We start from the raw sequence: 12,348 nt of genomic DNA, 5'->3' as shown, positions 1-12,348 counted from the left end.
GGATCAGGGAACTGAATGACAATATGAAGCGCACAAATATACGTGTTGTGGGTGTCCCAGAAGGAGAAGAGAAGGGAAAAGGAGGAGAAAAACTAATGGAAGAAATTATCACTGAAAATTTCCCAACTCTTATGAAAGACCTAAATTTACAGATCCAAGAAGTGCAGCGCACCCCAAAGAGAATAGACCCAAATAGGCGTTCTCCAAGACACTTACTAGTTAGAATGTCAGAGGTCAAAGAGAAAGAGAGGATCTTGAAAGCAGCAAGAGAAAAACAATCTGTCACATACAAGGGAAACCCAATAAGACTATGTGTAGATTTCTCAGCAGAAACCATGGAAGCTAGAAGACAGTGGGATGATATATTTAAATTACTAAAAGAGAAAAACTGCCAACCAAGACTCCTATATCCAGCAAAATTGTCCTTCAAAAATGAAGGAGAAATTAAAACATTTATAGACAAAAAGTCACTGAGAGAATTTGTAACCAAGAGACCAGCTCTGCAAGAAATACTAAAGGGAGCACTAGAGTCAGATACGAAAAGACAGAAGAGAGAGGTATGGAGTAAAGTGTAGAAAGAAGGAAAATCAGATATGATATATATAATACAAAAGCCAAAATGGTAGAGGAAAATATTATCCAAACAGTAATAACACTAAAAGTTAATGGACTGAATTTCCCAATCAAAAGACATAGAATGGCAGAATGGATTACGACCCAGCAATACCACTGCTAGGTATCTACTCAAGGGACTTAAGGGCAAAGACACAGACGGACATTTGCACACCAGTGTTTATAGCAGCATTATCTACAATTGCAAAGAGATGGAAACAGCCAAAATGTTCATCAACAGATGAGTGGCTAAACAAACTGTGGTGTATACCTACGATGGAATATTATGCAGCTTTAAGACAGACTAAACTTATGAAGCATGTAATAACATGGATGGACCTAGAGAACATTATGCTGAGTGAGTCTAGCCCAAAACTAAAGGACAAATACTGTAAGGTCCCACTGATGTGAACCGACATTTGAGAATCAGCTTGGAATATATCATTGGTAACAGAGACCAGCAGGAGTTAGAAACAGGGTAAGATAATGGGTAATTGGAGCTGAAGGGATACAGACTGTGCAACAGGACTAGATACAAAAACTCAAAAATGGACAGCACAATAATACCTAAGTGTAATGTAACTATGTTGGAACACTGAATGAAGCTGCACCTGAAATATGGTTTTTTGTTTGTTTGTTTGTGTGTTTGTATCTTTTGTTTTTGTTTTTTTTCTTTTTCCTTTGTATATATATATATATATAATTAGTATTATTATTTTAATTCTCTTCTCTATATTAACATTCTATATTTTTTTCTGCTGTTTTGCTAGTTCTTTTCCTAAATCGATGCAAATGTACTAAGAAATGATGATCATACATCTATGTGATGATACTAAGAATTACTGAGTGCATTTGTAGAATGGAATGATTTCTAAATGTTGTGTTAATTTCTTTTCTTTTTTTTGATTAATAAAAAAATTTAAAAAAAATAAAAATAAAATAAAATAAAGTGTCAGGGGCTGAGAGATTTCAAACAGAGTTAAGAGGTTATCCTGGAGGTTATTCTTATGCATTATATAGATATCCCTTTTTCATTTACAGTGTATTAGAGTGGCTGGAGGGAAGTAACTGAAACTGTTGAGCTTTGTTCCAGTGGCTTTGATTCTTGAAGACGATTGTATAACTATATAGCTTTTACGACGTGACTGTGTGATTGTGAAAACCTTGTGTCTGAGATGCTCTTTTTATCCTAGGGTATGGAGACATAAGTAAACATACATGGATTAAAAAATGAATAAATGATAAGGGGGCTAAGGAGTAAAATAAATTGGGTAGATTAAAATCCTAGTGGACAATGAGAAGGAGAGGTGTAGTATTTATCAGTTTTTTCTTTTTTCTTTTTATTTCTTTTCCTGGAGTGATGTAAATGTTCTAAAAATGATCATGATGAATACACACCTATGTGATGATATTGTGAACCACTAATTACACACCATGTATGGACTGTATGTGTGTGCAGATTTGTCAATAAAAATATCTAAAAAAAAACAAAACAAAAAAAAATCATAGGTAAAAATTACTAGAAATAAATATGTACTTAAGGAGATGAGATATAGGCAGGTAAGAAGAGAGTTGAGGACCAATATGCTAAAGGGATATCTTGGAAAATAGCACATAAGGGCTAAGAGGCAGTGTATTGGAGGTAGTGTCTGAAAGTATAGTGTATGGATTCACATCTTGCATCTAGCACCTTTTGACTTTGTGTGATGTTGAACGTGATATTTGATTTTTTTCTGTGCCTTGGGAAATTATAATTATTTCACAGGGCTATTGTGAGAATCAAATAAGATACTAAGTTATAATACTATAGCGTAGTAAATGTTAGATGATTTTACCTACTTTAATGAAATAGCCTCAGACACTATACTAATTTGTTAAACAACTCAGTTTATTCACTGAATAATGACTAAGAGCTTCCGTGCCAGACTTTTGATAAGGGCCTAGGATAAAAAGATGAAAATATTTATTTAGAGTAGAGTTTAAGAATTGCTGAAGACCCCAATTAAAAAATGGACAAAGGATTTGAGTAGACATTTCTGCAAAGAAGATATGCATCCATCAGTGGATGGATGATCCCCTGATGGCCAAATGAGCACATAAGAAAGATGCTGAAAACCATTAATCATTCGGGAAATTCATATCAAGCTCACAATGAAATACTACTTCGTATACACTAGGATGGCTGTAATCACATAAGCAGTAATAACTGGTGCTGGCAAAAATGTGGAAAAATTGGAACCCTCATACATTGCTCATAGGAATGTAAAATGAAGTAGCTGCATTGGAAAAGTTTGGCAGTTCTTCCAAAAATAAACATAGAGTTACCATAGGACTCACTGGATTTTGCTTCTAGGTAGAGTAGAACCTAAACCATATATCACCACAAAAGCTTGAACAAAATGTGTACAGTGACACATCTGTAGGTTTGTCATATGAATTCATGGATGACCAGTGAGGACAGTTTTAATGGGCTGATTGTTAAGGAACATGATTTTTTTGATTAAGGAGTAAATAGAAAGAAATAGGTATAGACTACAAATCTATATTGCCTTAGTTGAATCTCAAAATTCAACGAGCTCTGAAAATGAAAAGTTTTGTAACTCATTTGGCAATAAAACCTGACCTGAGTGGATGTTAAAAAAAAAAAAAAAAAAATGCTAGCAAATCAAATCCAACACCACATTAAAAGAATTATACATCACGACAAGTGGGACTTATACCAGGACTGCAAGGTGGTTCAACACAAAAAAATCAATCAACATAATACAGCACATTAACAAACTGAAAAGGAAAAAATCACATAATCATATTGATTGATACTGAAAAAGCATTCCACAAAATCCAGCATCCTTTCCTGATTAAAAAAACTTCAAAAGTTAGAAATCGAAGGAAGCTTTCTCAATATCATAAAGGGCATATATGAAAAACCCATAGCCAGCATCATACTTAATGGTGAGAAACTGAAAGCATTCCTTCTAACAGGGGGAGAATGACAAGGATGCCCATTGTCACCAATATTATTCAACACTGTATTAGAAGTCCTAGCCAGAGTGATTAGACAGTAGAAAGAAATAAAAGGCAACCAAATAGGACAGAAAGAGGTAAAACTTCCATTATTTGTAGATGACATGATTCGATACTCAGAAAACCCTGAGAAATCTACAGCAAGGCTACTTGAGCTAATAAACAGATTCAGCAAAATGTACATACTAGATTAATGTACAAAAATCAGTAATGTTTCTATACACAAGCAATGACTTATCTGAGGTGACAATTAAGGAAAAAATTCCACTCAAAATAGAGACCAGAAAAATCAGGCATGTAGGAATAAACCTAACCAAGGATGTCAAGGACTTATACACAGAAAATTACAAAAAATTGCTAAAAGAAATAAAAAATGATCCAAATAGATGGAAAGACATTCCATGCTCATGGATAGGAACACTGAATGTCATTAAGATTTCAATTCCATCCAAACTGATCTCCAGATTCAATACCAATCAAAATTCCAGCAACCTACTTTGAAGACTCAGAAAGGCTGGTTATCAGATTTATATGAAAGAAAAAGAGACACCAAACAGCTAAAGATATCCTAAAACAAAAAAAAAAGAGCAAACTAGGAAGACTATCACTTCCTGATTTAAAAGCTTACTATAAAGTCATGGTGGTCAAAACAGCATGGTCTGGCACAAAGAAGTACTGACCAATGGAAGAGAATCGAGAGTGCAGAGATAGACCACCAAATTTATGGACATTTGATCTTTGATAAGGCTCCCAAATCCAGTGAATTGGGACAGAATACTCTTTTCAATAAATGGGGATGGGAGAATTGGATATCCATAGCCAAAAGAATGAAAGAGGAGTCCTACATTACACTCTATTCAAAAATTCATTCAAAATGGATTAAAGACCTAAATGTAAAAGCCAATATCATAAAACTTCTAGAAGAAAATTTTAAACTTTACATTTAAAGCACAAGCAGTGACAGAAAGTATAAACAAATAGGAACTCATCAAGATCAAGAGCTTCTATGCCTCAAAGGACTTTCTCAAAAAGATGAAGAGGCAGCCAACTCAAAGGGAGAAAATATTTGGAAACCATATATCAGATAAAGGCTTGATATCCTATGTACATAAAGAAATTATATAGTTCAATAACAAAAGAACAAACAACCCAATTATAAAATGGGTAGAGGATATGAATAGACACTTTTCTGAAGAGCAAATACAGATGGCTAAAAAGCACATGAAGAAATTCTCATTTTCATTAGCTATAAGGGAAATGCAAATTAATGACATTAATTTGTCATTGAGTTAACTAATTAATTAATATTAATACAATGTGATATCACCCCACACCTATAAGAATGGTTGCTATTAAGCAAACAGACAACTATAAATGTTGGAGCGGACGTGGAGAAATAGGAACACATTCACTGTTGATGGGAATGTGTAATGGTGCAGCCACTGTGGAAGACAGTTTGGTGATTCCTCAGAAAGCTAAATATCGAGTTGCCCTATGACTCAACAATATCAATACTCAGTATACACCCAGAAGAGCTGAGGTCAGAGACACAAACAGACATTTGCACGTCGATGTTCATAGCAGCACTATTCACAATTTGCCAAGAGATAGAAACAATCCAAGTGCCCATCAAAAGATGAACAGATAAAAAAAATGTGGTATATACATAGGATGGAATATTAATTGGCAGTAAGACAAAATGATGTCCCAAATCATATAACATCATGGATGAACCTTGAGGACATAATGCTGAGTGAAATGTCAGTCACAAAAGAACAGATGCTGTTTGATTTCATTATTATGACTCTGGTAAGGCTAATCTCAGAGGTTACACTGTAGAATACAGCAGACCTAAGAGGTATGCAAAAGCTAGAGACAGAGGAAAGTCTACCCAAAGAGGTTTAATCTAAATGCAAGGCAACAGATAGAAGTGATAATAAATAATTAGTGGGCTTATAAATAACATTGCCATATTGAAGGTGAATATGATTGAATGGGGATGTACCATGCCATATATCCCAATGATTAAATTTACAATTATAAATTAGTTCTCACATTGTCCACTTTGTCCACTATTGAAATGGTTCAATAGTGGACAAAGAATCAAAAGTAAGGATATAGGAGAAAACTAAAAATGCATGCTCTGGCCCGTAGTTAATAGGAAAACATCAATAGTACCACAGCACTACCATGGGCAACTAACTGGGGGTGTGCACAGGGACAAGTGATAAGGGGTAGTTTTGATTCAATAGTTAGTGACATTATCTTTGGCAATTCTTTCGCATTATGATCTCTCATTATTGTCTAAAATTGAGAGTGCTGCTGATTATACAACCAAATGAAAATACTGTAAGACAAGGTTTGTTTACTTTGGACATTATCTATGATGCTCAATAGATGAAAGGAGCCAAAGGATAAAATGACTGAGAAGTATGATGGCAAACTGCGATATATTTATATGATCGAATACGGTGCAGCTACAAAAAGGAGGGATGTCGAGGGGCACACGTCGAACTGAATAAATCTTGAGGACAATGGGCTGCGTGGAATGGGCCAGAATCAAAAGAAAAATTATGCTAAGGTATCTCTCAGAAAATACATATTAAAAAATGAGAGCCTGGATTGTGGGCCCTTATAGCAGCCACATTTGGTCTGAAGTTGTGGATATATTTCTGGATTCTGAGACATTGAGCTATATGTATATCAGCTGCTATTTCCCTGGAACTTTGAGTAGCTCAGTGAAACCTGGGTCCCAGAAATGAAATACTACAGACCTGAAAGTTAGCATAGCTATATATAATAACAGTTGAAGTAACCAAGAAAGAGATCAGGCCTCAATTATAGTGTAAAACGAAGCCAATCTGGCTGGGTCTAAGGTAAATTAGAATGCAGTTAAAAGATAATAGTGTATGTATTTCAGACCTTCAGCTGTTGCATGAGATCAAACGCAGAGAGGTTTATTGTGTGCAGAACCTAAAGTTTTTGTAACTCAGAGTCTGAATTAGCCTCTCTGGATAGCTCATTTAGACAAACTGGACTCCTAGAGTCTAGAATGGGAATGAAGCATTGTAATTCTCTATGGATTGCTATAGTACCAGGAAACATCTCCGACAATGGTGGGCTGATAATTAAAAAGTATTGGTAGAATCCCTTGAAGATCTAAAGGGGATATATATATATATATATATATATATATATATGAAACTATTAAACTCCCCTATCTGGGACACCACAGGTACCCACCCAACCATTGAGGATCACAAGAAAATAGGCCAAGCCCTGGATTTTGAGGCTTGCTCTGAGGCTTGCTCTCATGAAATTCATTTCTGTAGGGGGAGAAGCTAAGACTACCCATAACAAGGCCTAAGAGGTGCTTCCAGGAAGACTCTGTTGCTCAAACTCAGCCTTTCTCTCTCTCTAAGCCCAACTCTGCAAGGAAAATCACTGCCCTCCCCACTATGTGGTACAAGCCATTCAGGGGTTGAAAAATTTCCTGACAATGTGGGGCATGACTCCCAGGAATGAGTCTGGCCCTGGCACTGTGGGATTGACAACGCCTTCCTGACCAAAAGTGGGGAAAGAAGTGTAATAAAATAAGGCATCAGGGCAGGCAATGGCGGCTCAGTGACAGGGTTCTCTCCTGCCGTGCCAGAGACCCGGGTTTGATTCCCGGTGCCTGCCCATGCAAAAAATAATAATAATAAAAAATAAGGCATCAGCGGCCAACAGAGAGCAAATGGAGTCAAGAGGCTGTTCTGGAGGCTGCTCTTATGCAAGGTCCAGCTGGATAGTATTAATTGTTATGTCTGCTAAACCCCAATCAACATCACTCCTGTTGACTCTTAAGAACACTTGGGGCTCGTACTGAGACTCTGTAAAGGTTTCATGCACTAGGTGCATTCCTGGAACATATAATTCCCAGAGGGTTCCTAGGTCAGATAAAGCCTGAAACCCAGAGGGACCAGCCTCTCCAGGATTATCAGTTAATTACTTCCCTATCCTTCAGTGTGGACACCCCTTCTCAACATGAAAAAGTTAGAACAGGCATTCTCCAAAGATCCCTATAGCCTGGGAGAAGGATTAAAGAAGGAGGAGGTATAACAGAGAAAATGGAATTTAAAAAACAAGTATGGCTACTGAATCACTATATCAGTATTCCTTCTGGCCTCCAGTGTTTTGGAGCAGCTAGAAGGAAAAATCTGAAATGATGGAATGGTAGTCCATGACAAACTCTGGGATCTGTTCTGTAACTGCTTGTTGAAGTGTGCTTTAAAAATTACTTTTTCCTTTCTTTGCTTTGAATATATGTCATATTTTACAATTTTAAAATATAATAATAATAATAATGAGGAGGAGGGGAATGGTAAGGTGGATAAAGTATCCCTTCTCCTATCTAAAAATAACAGTGGCTGAGATGTAGTAGAGGAAGAGATTATTGCTGAAAAGGAGATCATGACACTAATCCAAAGAACGGAATTGGCCACATGGTTGTTATTGAGGAGCACAATTAGTTTGCTATATGAAGCAAGGGAAAAAGAATTATTAACAGATACTGAAACTTAAAGATAGCTTTCTAATCAACAGAGCCAAAATAATAACAATAATTTTCAAAGTATGAAATTATCATGCAGAATATTGGCACCCATTTTTCTATCTCTTTCATTCAATAATCAAAATCACTATGCTCCCTAATCATTGATGTTTATAAAGAATGTCATTGTATTAGCTCACCTCTTACATGTTGCAATTACAAATACTCTAACTTGGGAAATGATAGCATTCTTGTCATGATCAGGTTCATGTGTCAACTTGGCCAGGTGGTGGTTGGGCAAGTGCTGGCTTGTCTGTTGCAATGAGGACATTTCATAGAATTAAATCACGATCATGTCAGCTGCATCCACAGTTGATTCCATTTGTAATCAGCCAAAGGGGCATGTCTTCTGCAATGAGTGATGCTTACTCTAATCACTGAAAGCCTTATAAGGAGGATTCAGAAGAAACAGACTCTTCCTGTTTTGGCTGGTGAGACTCCTGTGGAGTTCATCCAGACCCTCCATCAGAATCATCGGCTTCACAGCCTACTGTGCGGATTTTGGACTCTGCATTCCCACGGTCAAGTGAGACACTTTTATAAATTTTATATTTGCGAGTGTTCCCTGTTGATTCTGTTTCTCTAGAGAACCCTAACTAACACAATTCTTTACCAAAAATTTTAAAGTATTCACAGAGGGTCTGCTAAATGTATTCATCTTTCCATATTTCCAGGGACTACATTTCTATAAAATTATATGGTTACAAAAATTAAATTTGTATAAGGAAAATGACATTAATAAAGTGAATATATATACTGAAATTTTACTACATGGAGCACTGTACCTAAATTAAACAGATTTTGTTGAAGGTATTATATCAATTAATGAAATATTAAACTCACCTCTGTATTTTAAATGATTGTCTTATTTTGATCAATTGAAGAGCTCTTAAATCCTTCTTCAAAAGACTCTTAAATTACCCATTTCAAAATTATGAGGTTTCTTTCTGAAGTAATTTTTTATTTTCAAATGGCTTATTTTCAAAATTCAAGGTTTTTCTGAAAATGATATTATTCAATATAATTTGTTTCTGTTAGTTTAAAAATACTTTAAAGTTGTGGGAATTCATGATTAAAGCATTTATAAGAACTCGCATACCCTCTGGAGTTTGGTGGGTCTAGGTACATTTGATGACTCAATTTGCATATGTGCAGTCCTGCAAAGAGAATTTTAATATTATGATTTTATAAATGTTCATTATCTTCACAACAAACAGGAAAAAGACCATAGAGTAGAACCTAGGGACTCAGTTAAAAGTCCGGGAAACTTATACTGTATGGTATATTTAGAGATTATTAATGGAATGTTTGGAATTCCTAACACAGTCTAAAAAGTTCTTTGGTTTCTGAGCAATGGGTGAGATAGAGGAGAAATGTTTTGTTAAGCAACATTTAGGACTGACTCACGTAAACAAATTAAGGTAGACCAATGTTCTTCATCCTTCTTTCTCCATTGCTTCTATCTTTTGTTAAGAGTCAGAGCTAACAGGATGAAGGAGAAAATTTTCCTGTGGGATACTTCTTTTCTGTTCTTCCTTCTTGTAGATAATTATTTTTGTCAACATTCAATACCAAATTTGAAAGGATTATAAGAGGAAAGAACTAGTACTGAGATGTAATGTGCTATAGCATAGTTGAGTCACAAATATAACTTACACCACACCATGGATCTGCAAATTTTCTGTGGCTTATCTGGCCCATTCACCAGCCCTCATACCCAGGTTAATTAGGAAAAGTCACCATCCAATCCAGTTTAAAGTCTGATCCAATCAGTTAAAGACCCTCCTAACTAAAACTGCTTACTTATATAGTCTACCCCTCCTATTCATTCTCTATTTAAAATTAGTATGCAGGTGAATGTTGGGAGATAATTCTGGAGGAAAGAATGTAGTTTATGTGCCATCATAGTCTTAGAGATAGAAAGAAGTTGGATTCATTGGAACTAAATACATTCTTTGACTCCTTTAGTCGTTGGACAACATCTCTATCCATCTGGTTACTGGGAATACTGATGGCCTCTGATGCTAAAGTCTGGGGGGACCTGGGTACATTCTTTTAGTTCATATAATGCACCCAGGTGTGCTACCTGGCTCACCACATTCACCTTGTGCTCCACTGGCACCACACTTCTACACTCTTAGACTCTCTTTTGAGGTCATGTTATAATTCCAATCAACCTCACTGAACACCCAGACCCTACCACAAAGCCATCTCACAACAGTTAGCTGACATCCCCCTAGGAGCTCCCCTGCCAGACTCAGTTCTGCCCAGGACACAAGAAAATCAAAAGTAACCAGGACAAACACAAGTCAGAGACCCTTTGCCTAGTCACACTACATGGTACCATCATATGGACTTTAGTGGGATTGAGCAGTATTAAGCCACTTTAAATAAGAGCAGCTAGCCTCCCACAAAATCCTAAACAGGAAGGCAGCAGATAGAAGCCCAACTGTTTGGGGAGTTCACCTCACTGCTCAGATACTCACCTGATCACTTTGTTCTTCTTGCTCCATTGCTCCCTTTCTCTTCCATAAATTACCCTGGACATGAAAAAAGTGGGTTTTCTTTTGTTTCTCCAACATCATATCCTCCTTTAACTGAGAAGTGTCACTTCTCAGCTTTCTTATAAACTGAAAGTGAAATCTCTCTGTAACATGGGAAAACTTTATGAGAATGAGTCCTCTCTATATAATAACAGGAGGAACAAAAACATTCAGAAAAGTCTCCCTTAATAGCTTCAATTATTACAAGGATATTAAAAAGCATATTTTCAAACTGAATCCTGCTACCTTGGTACTTCATGTAGTGCCTTATCAGAGAAGCTAATAGCCCAAATCTCTCTTTCCAACCCTATCCCCAGGTTCCTCCTTCTTTCCCCAGCCTCCGACTCTGCATTTCTAAGTAGTAAATCATCAACACTGAATTATTTTTTAAACTAATTTCTAATTTTCAAGTTGGCTTTTTATTGGAAATACACTGTACCTCAATAGAATTTTGCCCCTTTTTTCTTCTTTTTTTCAATATAGAAGTGTTTTAAAAACAGAAATTGTGGTTTCACACATAAAGCCATTTCTAAATAATTATTAACCAAGAAGAAAATGCTCTGCCTAAACCATTATCCTTTCCCTATGGCTGAATAAGTAAAAAATTACTAAGGATAAAGGTAACTGCCAAGCAAGCATGTAAGAAGGTAGAACTATTAAGATCATTTTCGGAAAAAAGCAGAGAGAACTAGTACACAATGTGGATCCATCATAAATTATAGCCAAAAAATGACATAAAGATAAAGGAGAAAATGCCTAATTATATAGATTAAGAACGTGAGGCCAGACAGAGCAAGTGAATTTCGCATTATCATACTATGGGACGACTATGATTGGGTCATAGGATTGGAAATGGAACCCAGTTCAAATGACTCTCAGTCTCCTTTACCATAAAGGAAAGGAAGTCTTTCTTCAGGTGTTACCTCTGCTGGCAAATTCAGTCAAGTTTCTCTAGTCTTCCCTCATGGGCCCAGGGTTCTACCTTTCCCTTCTTAGTTCTTGGAATTCCTCTCCTGATTCCAATATCCAACTTTCGTTATGGAAACCACGGCTATATGATCTTAATCAAATTATTTCACTTCTCTGAACTTCAGTTTTTACGTTGTAAAATAGCATTAATAAATTATACCTTGCAGGGTTGCTATGAGGGTTACAGAAAATATACATACAACAGATACCATTTATTTTCTATACAATGCCCTTTTTCTCCTTCTTACATGCTAAGGAATCCCAGTCTTGTTGAGAACAATGGACCTATCCAAGCAAAAGCTCATTATTCATCTAAACAAATCATGACATTTCCCCCCATTCCTCAGCCTCCCTTGTGTTAGCAGTGGCCAGGCCACTTAGTTCTGGCCAACAAGACACAAAGAAAATCTGTGTTGAAGAGGGGCATGACCCAAGTGGCAGCTTGAAGATAGCTTTTGCTTTCTTGATAAATGAAAGAACAATAATTGAGACTGCTCTTTCCCCTTCCTCTACCCCTTTCCTCTTGCCTTTCTGGATATGGTGTCTGGGACTGCAAAAACCATGACAGGAAAGAACAAGCACAAAGGAAATACCATGCAGAGACCCTAG

At 36.4% G+C, this 12,348-nt stretch overlaps 1 protein-coding gene and 1 long non-coding RNA gene across 11 annotated transcripts in view; both read right to left on the bottom strand.

Annotated features, from left to right (window-relative positions):
- LOC143644423 (uncharacterized) overlaps positions 1–11,005 on the bottom strand; it is a 41,407-nt gene extending 30,402 nt beyond the window's left edge. The window contains exons 1-3 of one of the 2 annotated variants that reach the window (XR_013156686.1): positions 9,635–11,005; positions 9,327–9,384; positions 9,071–9,226 (exon numbers count right to left, since the gene is read on the bottom strand). This is a non-coding gene — a long non-coding RNA (uncharacterized LOC143644423). The remainder of the gene's footprint in view (positions 1–9,070; positions 9,227–9,326; positions 9,385–9,634) is intronic. The other variant, XR_013156685.1, reaches the window with a different exon arrangement.
- DLG2 (discs large MAGUK scaffold protein 2) overlaps positions 1–12,348 on the bottom strand; it is a 2,206,106-nt gene that overhangs the window by 2,162,667 nt on the left and 31,091 nt on the right. The window lies entirely within an intron of this gene.

This window comes from Tamandua tetradactyla, chromosome 8 (assembly GCF_023851605.1).
Source record: "Tamandua tetradactyla isolate mTamTet1 chromosome 8, mTamTet1.pri, whole genome shotgun sequence".
Classification (NCBI taxonomy): Eukaryota; Metazoa; Chordata; class Mammalia; order Pilosa; family Myrmecophagidae; genus Tamandua; species Tamandua tetradactyla.
The sequence above is the reverse complement of the archived record's forward strand: the minus strand, read 5'-3'. Positions and strand labels throughout refer to the sequence as shown.